The 15,526-nt window shown below is 36.9% G+C and overlaps 1 pseudogene; it reads right to left on the bottom strand.

Moving 5' to 3' along the window:
• Nucleotides 1-11,734: 11,734 nt before the first annotated feature.
• On the bottom strand, nt 11,735-15,312 carry LOC121808835 (annotated as a pseudogene).
• Between the last annotated feature and the right edge of the window lie 214 nt (nt 15,313-15,526).

The following is a 15,526-nucleotide window of genomic DNA, read 5'->3' as shown; positions in this document are numbered from 1 at the left end:
GTGCAACTATCATTTTACCTTCTGAAACTATAATTTGCTAGATTTCAATGAGTTCAAAGTAAATTCATCATGCTGTCATATGTAACTCTAAATCTACACTAAAAAACTATAGAATCTAAAAAATGAGAATCTCTGGCAAAATGATAAAATCGAGCAAAAAAAAAGTGAAATAAGTAATAAACTTCATCCAACCTTTCTTCGATGATGCTTGAGCTTTTCCTTCGACATATTCCAGAATTTGGATGATTTTTCCTTCGAAACTGAAGAAGTAAGGGTTTGAAATGCGATTCGGAGGGTTTGAGTGTGAGAGAAATTGAATGCAGCGTTTAATTCACGTTTTCTTCTTACACGCCCAATTTTATAACGAAATGACAATTTTGCCCTTAATATATCCGAAATATGATAGTTTTATTTGATAAAATGATAGTTTTGTTAGATTAAATCTAGACCACATATTTTAAAAATGTGTGGTGGAGATTTAGTTATAGGGTTATCACACAAATTGGGGTTATCATTATAATGCACCTATATATATATATATATATATATATATATATATATATATATATATATATATATATATATATATATATATAGAGTAGTGATCTAGGGCAAGTGCTCATTAACTACATAACTAGAGAATAAATCTAAGCCACAAGATCAAGAAAATCAAGGGTTATTATTAATACATGTAATTTTTGAATTTAAGGAGAAATTAGTTCCCTCAATCACAAATTTACTCCACAATAATAAGGCGGGGGTATAATAGTCATTGCATAGCCAAAATTAGATTTCGTCGGCAAATTGAATTCATTTGAAAAAAACCGCGATTACTCTTCTCTCTTCTCCTCTTCTCTGTTCTGGAAATTCACCAGAAATTAAGCTCCGTTGCTTGATTGAAACGAAATTTCTTTAAGAATTCATGAAATTGATGCGAAATAGCTCGCTCGAGCTGAAGATATTTATGAAATTGGCGCGGAATTGCTGCAGGTGACGGTAGAGGAGGAAAACACGTTGGTGATAAAGAGCAACTGGGAGAGGAAGAGAGAGGAAGGAGAGGTGGAAGGTTGCGTGTGTGTGTAAATCATGCGTGTGTGTGTAAATTCGGAGGATCTTTGATGAGCAGAGTGAGGATTTGTCTTCTTCCTCTTCTTGTGCAATTCAATTGTCTTTTTAGAGAGAGAGAAAGAGAATAAATACATATTTAAGAGCAAACTGGGTAGTTGGGTTGTCAAATAGTGTTAGAAGATTTTATCGATTATTAATTCATAAAAAAAAATACTCCTACGTGGATCAATCCAATATATATGAATCAAAATATGTAAGTTCATTTCTTAGAAAATAAATTTAATATTTTTAAATTCACAATCGTTGCAAATTTACCGAGTCAAATTACATGCATGCTAATAGTGATGTGTTTTATTAACACCAGTGAAGTAAAATCATGCTAAGAGTGATGTGTTTTGTAAACAAGAGTGAAGTAAAATCATGCTAAGAGTGATGTGTTTTGTAAACAAGAGTGAAGTAAAATCATAATAAGAGTGATGTGTTTTGTAAACAAGAGTGAAGTAAAATCATAATAAGAGTGTTGTGTTTTGTAAACAAGAGTGAAGTAAAATCATGCTAAGAGTGATGTGTTTTGTAAACAAGAGTGAAGTAAAATAATAATAAGAGTGATGTGTTTTGTAAACAAGAGTGAAGTAAAATCATGCTAAAAGTGATGTATTTTGTAAACAAGAGTGAAATAAAATCATGCTAAGAGTGATGTGTTTTGTAAGCAAGAGTGAAGTAAAATCATAATAAGAGTGATGTGTTTTGTAAACAAGAGTGAAGTAAAATCATGCTAAGAGTGATGTGTTTTGTAAACAAGAGTGAAGTAAAATCATGCTAAGAGTGATGTGTTTTGTAAACAATAGTGAAGTAAAATCATGCTAAGAGTGATGTGTTTCGTACCACTTTATTCTTGTTATACAACTTTCTATCTCAACAAATAAAGCCTGTTTGAATAAAATAGATGCGATAGATGATTGCCAGTACCAATGAAGCATCATTTAATGAAGTCATTTTCAAGCACAAAATATCTTTACAACACCCAAGTATACATCAAGTGAGATAAAAAAGCAACTCCCCTTGGGACATTATACCACAGCAGCAAACTTCCACTCTACAAAACAAAACAACTATGCCCTCAAACCCAAACAAAACAACTATGTCCTCAAACCACTTGTTCGCTAGATCACTGATGCGGCGCGCGGTTGCCGGCGCTAACTGCCGCTGTTACATGGCGACTACGCCGGGGAGGCCTGCGCCCGCTGCACAGGTTGAAGGTTTGAGCGCGGTGTTGGTAGGGTGGAGGCGGATGATGAGTTCGGCGGCGGAGCCTACATCGTCGCCGCCTTCATCGGTGAAGAACAACGAGTCGCCGGAGGAGAAGGCCGAGAAAGGTGGCGTTGTGGTTTCGAGCAATTGGGGAATTTCAAGACCTAAGATTACGAGGGAGATTTGGAAGGAGATTTGGAAGGAGATTTGAAAGGAAATTTGAAGATCTGGAAGGAAATGACACGTGATTTTGAATCTCTAATTTCCAAAAGTACCCTTGATCTATTTTACATTATTAAAATATATAATATTTGTTCCATTTATTTGTGTGGCTGAGATTTGTTCTCTAGTTATACACTTAAAAATAGTTATATCTTGATCACTACTCTATATATATATATATATATATATATATAGAATTATATTCAATGTCGAACCAATTTTAATGACCGAACTAGAGAACAAATCATGTCCACCCATTTTGTTAATCTTATGGTCATAATTAATTCTCTCAAATATTATTAAATATTGTCTACATTGAACATGATATTATAAAATAGCATGTGGGTCCATTTTGTAATTTTAACTTTGGCAATCATTTCCTTGATTTCAGACCAGTTAATTTGGAAATGCATTTCACACGATTTTAAATTGTCCTCTTCATTTGCAATTCAATCTTGAAATATATTCATAACTGATTTAATATGATTGCATAATATTCACACGATTCTAATACTCCTCTTCATTTGCAACGTGAAGTTATTATAAGTTATTTCCAGTTCTCGAGTGAAGTTATTCTATTATAAGATGAAGCAACATGATTATAAGATGAAGATATTATATCACAAGATGAAGTTATTTGTTTTGGACTGTTCAAATTTTGTTCATTTTAATCGAAATATTTTCATTTCTCGGGGAAGTTATTTCATTATAAGATGAAACAATGTGAGTATAAAATGAAGTGAGTGGATAATTAATTTCTAATTTTGATTCATTTTTAGTGTATTTTGTGGCGAGTTCTGATTTCTCAATGGTTTTCAAGATTTGAGTTTCGATTTGTTTGATAGTTCAAATTTGGTTCATTTTAGCTATATACCGTGAATTAATTACATTATAAGATGAAGTTATTTCGTTAAAAGATGAAGAAATTTTATCATAAGATGAAGCTATTTGTTTTGGACTATTCATAATTGGTTCAATTAACCAAAATATTTCCATTTCTCGGGTGAAGTTATTTCATTACGAGATGAAGTACAGTGATTATAAGATGAAGTAGTATTATATTTTCCATTGTATACAATTTTCAGATCTGGAACTTGTGGATTTCCTGACATTGACATGAAGCTTCCCATCCTCGCCAACTTCAACCTGCGTCTCCAGCGGCTCTTTCCCGTCTAGCGAAATGACATCCGTGTCGACGCGGAAGGAGATGATCGAAGCAGTGGTGTCGGGGAACTGCTCGGAGATTAAGGATCGGGCGCCGCGGTACTCGAAGAGGAAGAGCATGAGCGTGTATCAGATGATGCACTAGAGGACGACGATCTGGACCATGAGGCTGCCGGAGTCGGCGCCATACATGTCTTTGAGCAAGGGGATGCCCATGACGAGGGTGTTGGGGAGGGTGGAGAGGTAGAAGACTAGTGTTGATGAAAGGAAAAGCGCTACGGTTGAGAAATGGTGTAGTGAAACGACGGAGAAGAGAGTGGTGGTAAAGCTGAAGCGGCGGAGAATAGAGTGGGAAGTGGAATGGGTGCGATTTTTTACCCTAATTCATAATACCATCATTAACGCCACCCTCATTTTTACCATATTTAACCACATTAAGAAATGACTAACATGCCCTTTGGATGAACAATTTAATTCACAAGATGAAATTCGAATGTATGATGTAGGCTCTCTAATCTCAGCCACTAGATTAAAATCCATTGGCTAATATTTAGTCTCTAGTTCTACACTAAGAAGGTGTTGTGGGAATAAGGGGACCCTATATATATATACATATATATATATATATATATAGGATAGTGATCAAGATATAACTAATCTTTAAGTGTATAACTAGAGAACAAATCTCAGCCACACATCTTAATGGAACAAATATTATTTAGTTTAATAATATAAAATAGGCAAAGGGTATTTTCGTAAATTACATTATGAAATTTAAATATGGGATCAAATTACTCGGTTTGTTCTTCCCTCACGTCTAAAATGGCAATCTCCCTCTCGAGCATCTCCCCCGTGGAGGCCGGGTCGTAGCCGCCGCGGTCTTGCCAGCTGCTGCGGCTGCCGGCCCGGCTGAGAGGGCTCCAGCTGGTGCAGCACGCGAAGAAGTTCGTGGCGGACGTGGGGCGGCGGGAGATGGTAGACTCCACTGTCGACATCAGTGGCACCGCCAAGGTGCTCTGGTGGAACCACGGATTCAAGGTCCACGTCGACAGCCGCGTTTTCGTCGATCCGGTCTATCTTGATGTAATTGATCAGGAAAATCAAGCTAAGTTGGAATTGTTTGTCGATTCCTGAAGATTAATTTCAATGTTTCCATTCTGCAATGTTGTTTTCCAATCTGTTATTTCATTCATGTAATACTCCATTAAAACCAAATTACATTCATTTTCGACATCCTATCACGTAAGACTGTGATGACTTGTGTATCTATTTGTTTAAATATGAGGTTTAACGATTGTTTCTCATTCGTATAAGAATCAATGAATCACAATTAAGGAGGTGGGTGTGTTTCTCATTTCTGGTTTGCTTTTGAATATCACGTGGAGTTGGTAACAATTGTTAACGGGTCGGGTTTTCAGTCCTGGAGGCTCGTTTTGTTATGGGCCTCTACCCAATATACATCACTCTTAGCATGATTTTACTTCACTCTTGTTTATAAAACACATCACTCTTAGCATGATTTTACTTTACTCTTGTTTACAAAACACATCACTCTTAGCATGATTTTACTTCACTCTTGTTTGTAAAACACATCACTCTTAGCATGAGCATGATTTTACTTCACTCTTGTTTACAAAACACATCACTCTTAGCATGATTTTACTTCACTGTTGTTTACCAAACACATCACTCTTATCGTGATTTTACTTTACTCTTGTTTACAAAACACACCACTCTTAGCGTGATTTTACTTCACTCTTGTTTACAAAACACATCACTCTTAGCATGATTTTACTTCACTCTTGTTCACAAAACACATCACTCTTAGCATGATTTTACTTCACTCTTGTTCACAAAACACATCACTATTAGCATGATTTTACTTCACTCTTGTTCACGAAACACATCACTCTTATTATGATTTTACTTCACTCTTATTCACAAAACACATCACTCTTATTATGATTTTACTTCACTCTTGTTCACAAAACACATCACTCTTATTATGATTTTACTTCACTCTTGTTCACAAAACACATCACTCTTATTATGATTTTACTTCACTCTTGTTCACAAAACACATCACTCTTATTATGATTTTACTTCACTCTTGTTCACAAAACGCATCACTCTTAGCATGATTTTACTTCACTCTTGTTCACAAAACACATCACTCTTATTATGATTTTACTTCACTCTTGTTCACAAAACACATTCATAATCACTTATTGCCATTTTTTTCTGGTCGGTGATATTCTACTAATTAATCTAGTTTTTGTGTCAAAACAAATGCTTCTTATTAAATACAAATTTGTTAACTGAAATCGATATATTCTCATTTTTTGTTGACACATCAAATAGGAGTATTTAATTTCATCATCAATAATGTTCTCAACTTTCATCATTTTGGATGATTCCACTGCCACGGCAAATTCACGGGCTCATCATATTTTGCGAAGACAAACCAGTCAACCACGCAGCAATTATTAAAATAATGTGATGATTAAAGAAAAAGTATAACATGAATAAATCAACAGATTCAATAAGCAAATGGATGAATAAATCATCATAGCATAATGCAAAATGGAACAAGAATTCAATCTCAATGTCATGAATACTAGTAGTAAGAAATTCGGTAGGGATGAAATAAATAAACCTATATACCGAAATCTAAAGAACTAACACCATCCTTCTCAGCACAAAAAGTTCCCTTAATCCGGCCTTGCTCTTAGAAGAGAGCGAGCGACGCGGCGGCTAAGACGAGCAGGGAGACAGAGGCCGCGAGGGGGGAAGCGGCCGAGTGAGTAGAGGCCGGTGCCGGGGCTGCTATCTCGATCAAGTTCTTCTCGCGCTGCAGCCGCCGAATCATCGCCATCGCTTCCTCAGCCGCCGTGGCAAAGGTCGCCCTCTCTCTCTCTCCACCTCCGCGCATCCGCTCTCCGCCGCTCCATCTTCACCAATTTCCTCAATGCCGACACCTCCAAATCGCAATTTCGCCTCTCTCCGATACAGAGTCATGCTTTCCATCTGATTTTCGCTTCAATTTCGCATCAATGACCTTTTTTGATCTATCAACACTAGAAATATCAATTGGAAACCAGAGAGAAGAGAAGGTTTTGAAGCCGAAGGAAATCAGCAATAAGAGGGTGAAAATCTCGGATATTTCTTTGAAATTTCAAACGCAAAAAATCCGAATCCGAAATGATAATAAACAGAGGATAGATGATCCAAACATATTACAGAATCCATTGGATCCGTGTGATACTAATTGATTTTGGAGAAGAGGGAAGAGGAGAAGAGAAGAAGAGGAGAAGATGCGACGTTGTTTCTTTCGAACGAATTGAATTTGACGTAACCTAATTTTGGTTTTCAATGACCATTATACCCCCGCTTGGTTATTGTGGAGTAAATTTGTGAGAGAGATAACTAATTTCTCCTTTAAATTCTAAACTTACAAGTATTAATACTAGCCCTTGATTTTCTTAATCTTGTGGCTGTGATTTGTTCTCTAGTTATATGGTTAAGAGGTGTTTGCCATAGATCATGACCCTATATATATATATATATATATATAGTAGTGATCTAGGGCAAGTGTCCATTAAGCACATAACTAGAGAACAAATCACAGCCACAAGATCAAGAAAATCAAGATCTAGTATTAATACATGTGATTTTGGAATTTAAAGGAGAATCAGTTCACTTTTATCACAAATTTACTTCACTGTAACAAGGCGGAGGTATAATGGTCATTGCACATAAATTTACTTCACCACCCGCTGCTCTTGACTCACGACGCCACTGTAAACCGTCCCGGTGATTTCTACTGCAATAATTACGAGGACGAAATGAATCCCAATGTGGATGTATCACTGCCGAAGCTGCGATATATCCTTCCATCCAAGATGTTTTCCAACTACAACCGGTGAGTATAGAAACATCAAGTTTGGTAAAAAATGCACTGCCATCCTCTCACCTTTCAACTTCTCACTACAAAACTCCACTGCGACGTTTGTGGTGAGGATTCACATGGAAAGGATGGATTTTACTGTGCATCATGCATCTTCTTCATTTGTTTCCAAGCTTGCGGTGAAGAAATGATCGAAGATGGCAAAATTGAGGCCGTGGACTGACAAAACAAGTTCAATATTGACATTTTTCTTCTTGTTTACTAGTGATTTTATCTTACCGTTTATGTTTGTGTGTGTTATGTTTAATTCAATCAAGATTGCAGCTTGTTTTTAATTTACAGTTTCTGATAGTTCATTTTACTTCTTCATTGGTAATTGACTTGTGATCATTCAACTTCAGTTCAAACTATATTTTAATATTCAAATTTTTAGGACCGTAAAATCTTTGAGTTGAATTCAAAGAAAAAAGCAAAAAGTAAAGACAATAAGATCGAAGTAAAAACATGATTATAGTGATGTTAACAAAATATATCACTATAACCATGTTTTTACTTCACTGTTAATAAAATACATCACTATAGTCAAAAATCAAAGAAACATCACTCTAACTCTAAATTACATCACTATAACTATGTTTTTACTTCATTGTTGTTAATAAAATACATCACTATAGCAAAAAATCAAAGAAACATCACTTAACTGTGGAACACATCACTATAACAATGTTTTTACATCACTGACGTTAACAAAATATATCACTATAGCAAAATATCAAAGAAACATCACTCTAACCCTGGAACACATCACTATAACCATGTTTTTACTTCACTGATGTTAACAAAATACATCACTATAACTATGTTTTTACTTCACTGCTGTTAATAAAATACAGCACTATAGCCAAAAATCAAAGAAACATCACTTAACCGTGGAACACATCACTATAACAATGTTTTTACTTCACTGATATTAACAAAATACATCACTATAGCAAAATATCAAAGAAACATCACTCTAACCCTGGAACACATCACTATAACCATGTTTTTACTTCACTGATGTTAACAAAATACATCACTATAGCAAAATATCACAAAAACATCACTCTAACCGTAGAACACATCACTATAATCATGTTTTTACTTCACTGATGTTAACAAAATATATCACTATAACCATGTTTTTACTTCACTGTTGTTAACAAAATACATCACTATAGCAAAAAATCAAAGAAACATCACTCTAACCCTGGGTTACATCACTATAACTATGTTTTCACTTCACTGTTGTTAATAAAATACATCACTATAGCAAAAAATCAAAGAAACATCACTTAACCTTGGAGCACATCACTATAACCATATTTTTACTTCACTGTTGTTAACAAAATACATCATTATAGCCAAAAATCAAAGAAACATCACTCTAACCCTGGATTACATCACTATAACTATGTTTTTACTTCACTGTTGTTCATAAAATACATTACTATAACCATGTTTTTACTTCACTGTTGTTAACAAAATACATCATTATAGCCAAAAATCAAAGAAACATCACTCTAACCCTGGATTACATCACTATAACTATGTTTTTACTTCACTGTTGTTAATAAAATACATCACTATAGCAAAAAATCAAAAAAATATCACTTAACCGTGGAACACATAACATTGTTTTTACATCACTGATGTTAACAAAATACATCATTATAACAAAATATCAAAGAAACATCACTCTAACTCTGGAACACATCACTATAACCATGTTTTTACTTCACTGATGTTAACAAAATACATCACTATAGCAAAAAATCAAAGAAACATCACTTAACCGTGAAACACATCACTATAAGATTACTAGTGTATTCGATCCCTACGCATCAGACAACTCCCATTCCCAGTCTCCGCTGATTATTATGGATGGGATTTCCGTGCCTAATTCCAAGAAAAGAAGCGGTGAAGTGAGACTGAGGTGGTTGCCTTTGATGCCATCGAACTCTCTCAACTGCAGATTTGTGAAATCGAATTCGAATGCTACTGCTTATAAGAATAGCCTCTGCCATTACTGGGAAACTTCTCATATGTGCCAATTTGGTTCCCAATGTCAGGTCTCTCTCTCTGTCACACACACACGTACACATAACACATCACTCAGCTATTCAACAGTGCTAATATTTCCAAATGGAACAGTTTGCACACGGAAAAGAGGAGCTGCGCCATCATCGGTTCTCAGGCAAGACCAAACTCGAGGTATATAGCTAAATCCAACTAATTCTCTGTGTGTGTAGACTGGATGTCCGGTTTACGAAGTTGAAACTGGAAGAAGAGACGGAAGGGTTTCAAACCTTAACCTGGCCAGTGATATGCCTGATGTCGACGATGATATCTAATTCAAAATATGGAACAATGTATTTCCCAAAATACCCCCATACAGTTTTTATTAGTAGAAAATGAATACTTAATTTAGTCATTAAATGAGTGGCTGAGATTTGTTCTCTAATTATACACTTAACATTAGTTATACTTTGATCACTTATCTATATATATATATATAGGGTCATGATCTATGGCAAACACCTCTTAACCATGTAATTAGAGAACAATTAATAGCCACAAGATCAAAAAAATCAAGGGCTAGTATTAATTTTCAAATTTAATGAGATATTAGCTCTCTCAATCACAAATTTACTCCATAATAATCAGACGGGGGTATAATGGTCATTGCATAGCCAAAAATAGGTTACGTCAGCAAATTGAATTCATCTCCTCTTCTCCTCTTCGAGTGGCCGTCGCGACCACTCCAGCCTCTGCCTCGCGTTACTTTTGAACCCAGGGATTTCGTCGCCACCGGTCAACACGACATCACCACTGCCCCACCGCTGTGCTTACTGTCGCATCAAGACGAAGTTGTTGGGCGCTCATTGCCATTCATTGCTGTTCGGACAGTTGAATCTCCGTAGAGTCCCTGTGTCAGCTGCTGTCACCGCAGGTTCGCGAGGGTCGCTATTTCCCGATTCGCCACCGTCTGTGTCCGCCTGCTGTCACAACGCAGCAGCTGTGCCGGGGGCCGCCTCTGCTCTCTCTTCGGCGTGTTGATTTTTGGACTGCCATGCATCGCTACTCAACAGCCCCAAATCCCCACGCTCTCTCGGTCAGCCCCGCAAATATCCGAACAGCCCCGGCTAACCCCGAAAGATAAAGGACCAAAGGAAAACTTGTATATACTGATTTCTTTGAATTGTGAACTTGTGAAGCAGAGCTGGAAAAGAGCAAATATATCTATGTCGTTGAATGTTTATTGGACATCAATGTGATAATAAATTGTGATTAATGGTGGATTAAAATCTTACTTCACTGTTGTTTACAAATATATATATGTCGTTGAATGGTTATACTACTTCACTGTTGTTTACAAAACACATCATTCTTAGCATGATTTTACTTCACTCTTGTTTACAAAACACATCACTATTAGCATGATCTTACTTCACTGTTGTTTACAAAACACATCACTCTTAGCATGATTTTACTTCACTCTTGTTTACAAAACACATCACTCTTAGCATGATTTTACATCACTCTTTGCATGATTTTACTTCACTCTTGTTTACAAAACACATCACTCTTAGCATGATTTTACTTCACTCTTGTTTACAAATCACATCACTCTTATTATGATTTTACATCACTCTTGTTTACAAAACACATCACTCTTGTTTACAAAACACATCACTCTTAGCATGATTTTACTTCACTCTTGTTTACAAAACACATCACTCTTAGCATGATTTTACTTCACTGTTGTTTACAAAACGCATCACTCTTAGCATGATTTTACTTCACTCTTGTTTACAAAACGCATCACTCTTAGCATGATTTTACTTCACTCTTGTTTACAAAGCACATCACTCTTACCATGATTTTACTTCACTCTTGTTTACAAAACGCATCACTCTTATTATGATTTTACTTCACTCTTGTTCACAAAACACTTCACTCTTGTTCACAAAACACATCACTCTTATTATGATTTTACTTCACTCTTGTTTACAAAACACATCACTCTTGTTTACAAAACAAGAGATTTGAATAGAGATATAAAACCTACACAGAGAGAAATCAGGAAGCAATAGCAGCTCCTACCACCACGCCTCCAAGCGCTCCCGCCAGCGCCGCCGCCCTCGGCCCCGAGGCCGCCTTGTACAGCGCTCCAGTGGCCAATCCCGCCACGACGCTGTTGATCACGTCGTCCGTATCCCTCCACGTGACCATGCCGCTCTCGAGCCCAGCGTACAACAGCTCGATCACGCCGCAGCGGTTCCCGATCTGGCACCCCTGTGCCCCAAGCCGTTGAGGATCCGGTTGATTTTGAGCTTCGTGGTATCGGTTGGCTCGATCGCCTTGACCGCGGTGGAGAGGCCCTGGGCGGCGCCGGCGAGGTAGCCGATTCCGGTGTAGTAGGTGATGTTCTCCCCCCAGGAGCGGCGCTACGCGATTGATTCATCGGCTTGCACAAGAGGAAATTGGGGAAGTACTCAGCCGAAGTGAGGGATCGTCGGCTCAAGAAACGTATCTGGCTGGGCACTTTCAACATCGCCGAAGAGGCCTCCGCGGCTTATCTCGCGGCGAAGCTCCTCTAGCCGATCGGATTTGCCCATGAATTTGGTAAGATTGGATCACGATGATGATTATATGTTATGCAGCAATTCATGTTGAGATATTGAATTCCCAAAATGCCCTTGGACAAGTGTTTTTTCATAAAAATCTGAAAGTTTGTTTAAGCCATAGGATTAATTTGGAGTAACAAAATGTATGGCTGAGATTTGTTCTCTAGTTATACACTTAAAATTAGTTATACTTTGATCACTCCCCTATATATATATATATATAGGGTAGTGATCTATGGCAAACACCTCTTAACCAAATAACTAGAGAACAAATAATATCCACAAGATCAAAAAAATCAATGGCTAATATTAGTTTCCTCTCTCACAAATTTACTCCACAATAACCAAGCGGGGTATAATGGTCATTGACAATCCTCTTCCTCTCTTCTCCTCTTCCATCTTCTCCAAAAGCAATTAGTATCGCACAAAATGGTGGTGAATTCCTGCTGCAGCTCTTCCTTCGCCGCCGCCACCATCGCCATTTACGCCGCCGCCGGAGCTGGAGCTCCATCTTTCTGTCTCTTACGGCGGCGATCTGTTGGTTTTTGTGGAGGAGGAGAGTATTTTCAGTTATACGGACTGTTGAAACAGAATCTTGTATAACAATGGCAAACATTTCACCTACACAGAGCAATTAGTTTCAAGAATATGGATTACAAGAAAGAATTACTATTATCTAAAAGGAGGTCATTGATTTCGCAAACAATCATTCCGCGTGAAACATTAAATGCAGTTTAATTACGAAATGTGTTTCAATAATGGAGTATCGTAATTCATTAGTAGCCCTTAACCTCCAAAAAGAAAAAAAATTAGCACATATTTATCCCACACGTACTTGAAATTAAATTGAAACTTTTTTAGATTTCACCTGATGAGGATCGAGGTATTACCTTAAATGACAAAGCTAAGGTAACCAAAGATCTGTAATTATTTTCATTTTAGAATTTTAGTGATTAAAACAACTTATAACCAAAGTAATGATTCAGCTGTCCCTGAGATGAAAAATCAGAATAAGAGTGATGTGTTTTGTGAACAAGAGTGAAGTAAAATCAGAATAAGAGTGATGTGTTTTGTGAACAAGAGTGAAGTAAAATCAGAATAAGAGTGATGTGTTTTGTGAACAAGAGTGAAGTAAAATCCGAATAAGAGTGATGTGTTTTGTGAACAAGAGTGAAGTAAAATCCGAATAAGAGTTATGTGTTTTGTGAACAAGAGTGAAGTAAAATCCGAATAAGAGTGATGTGTTTTGTGAACAAGAGTGAAGTAAAATCCGAATAAGAGTGATGTGTTTTGTGAACAAGAGTGAAGTAAAATCAGAATAAGAGTGATGTGTTTTGTGAACAAGAGTGAAGTAAAATCATAATAAGAGTGATGTGTTTTGTAAACAACAGTGAAGTAAAATCATAATAAGAGTGATGTGTTTTGTAAACAAGAGTGAAGTAAAATCATGTTAAGAGTGATTTGTTTTGTAAACAACAGTGAAGTAAAATCATGTTAAGAGTGATTTGTTTTGTAAACAACAGTGAAGTAAAATCATAATAAGAGTGATGTGTTTTGTAAATCAATAAAAAAATATAATAAAATAAAGGAAAAATCTGCCATCAACATCATTGATCTCAGAAAGTCCGATTTTCATGAAATTACAAGGAAATTTCCTACTCGAATAATATAAAGTCACCAATTTTGTCTTGTAACATGATTCATAATAATTTCAATAATAAACATAGTTTGGCGGTGGTGGTTCTGCCGCTAACGAAGCTCGGCGGGGCAGCTCTGCTTCTGATGGTGTCTTTGCTTTGGCCATTCGCGGTGAAGTTTGGCTTCAGCTACGGGCCGCTCCGGGAGATCTGCTGGGACATGGCCGACGCACTGCGGCTGTTGATGTTTCGGGTGAGACCGGCTGTATGTTACCCCGCCGTCATCGCCGTGAACTGCCCGGCGGAGGACGCCTTCAGGTGAAGAACAGGCGCATGTGCGGCGGCGGCGGAGAGGCCGGCCATGGCGGTGGCTGGAGACAATTCAGATTCAGATTGTACAAATTGCGGAGAAGACAATTCACGTTGATACATTTGAGATTTTGAATTCCAAAAATGCCCTTTGACTATTATTTTTTATAAAAATCTGCAAGATTATTTATGCCATAAGATTAATTTGGAGTATTAAAATATGTGGCTGAGATTTGTTTTCTAGTTATACACTTAAAATTAGTTATATCTTGATCACTAACCTATATATATAATCTTGTATTTAGCACGATATTAATTGTTTGTCTCAAATGATAGTTATAAACTCTTATTAAATGGAATTATGAACACAAGGCCCAAAAAGGGAAGCATGTGATTTGCAAAAGTATGAATGTCGGTGCTCGTGTATCTTGCATTAATCTCCTTTGTAGTACTTCTTCTCCGCACAATATACTTAATTATTATCCAAAATGTTAAACGATGAACTAGATTGGTAAGAATGGCTTTGTTAAACGATGAACTAGATTGGTAAGAATGGCTTTGTATTATTCGTTGATCAATTCATCATACATTAGGCACTATTATATAGGACTAAGATAGATTATGCAAGGAAAACACTAATTAATTACATTGATTGATATCTCCTATGTTTGGTAAGATATTATCTAGCATATCTTCCGTGTGATTTGGAGCATATCTTCCGTGATCTTCTCCAACACTCCCCCTCAAGTTAAGTAACTGGATTAGCGATACTCAACTTGCACAATACTTCTCGAAATGACTTCGAGTTCACCGCCTTTGTCAATATGTCAGCCAGTTGATCCTCGGATTTGACATAAGGCATCTCGACTATATTTGCCTCAATATTATCCTTTATGAAGTGCCTATCAACCTCCACATGTTTAGTACGATCAAGTTGAACTGGATTCTCCGAAATACTAATGGCCGCCTTATTATCGCATAACAACTTGCACGTTTGAGATGAAGAAAGTTCTAACTCCCTCATAAGCTTCCGCAGCCATAGTAATTCAGTCAGTCCACCACCTTTTGTTTCTTGCTTCTCCATGTCACAAGATTACCTCCTACAAAGGTGAAGTACCCTGCTGTGGACTTCCTATCATTCGGGTTTCCGGCCCAATCAGCATCAGTAAATCCATGTATTTGTAGGTGCCCATGTTTCTCAAACAGAAGCCCTTGTTTGACGGTCCCCTTCAAATATCGAACAATCCGCAGAACTGCCTCTTAGTGCTCTTCTTGGGGTGCGTGCATGAACTGGCTTA

This window comes from Salvia splendens, chromosome 6, assembly GCF_004379255.2.
Source record: "Salvia splendens isolate huo1 chromosome 6, SspV2, whole genome shotgun sequence".
Taxonomy (NCBI): Eukaryota; Viridiplantae; Streptophyta; class Magnoliopsida; order Lamiales; family Lamiaceae; genus Salvia; species Salvia splendens.
The sequence above is the reverse complement of the archived record's forward strand: the minus strand, read 5'-3'. Positions and strand labels throughout refer to the sequence as shown.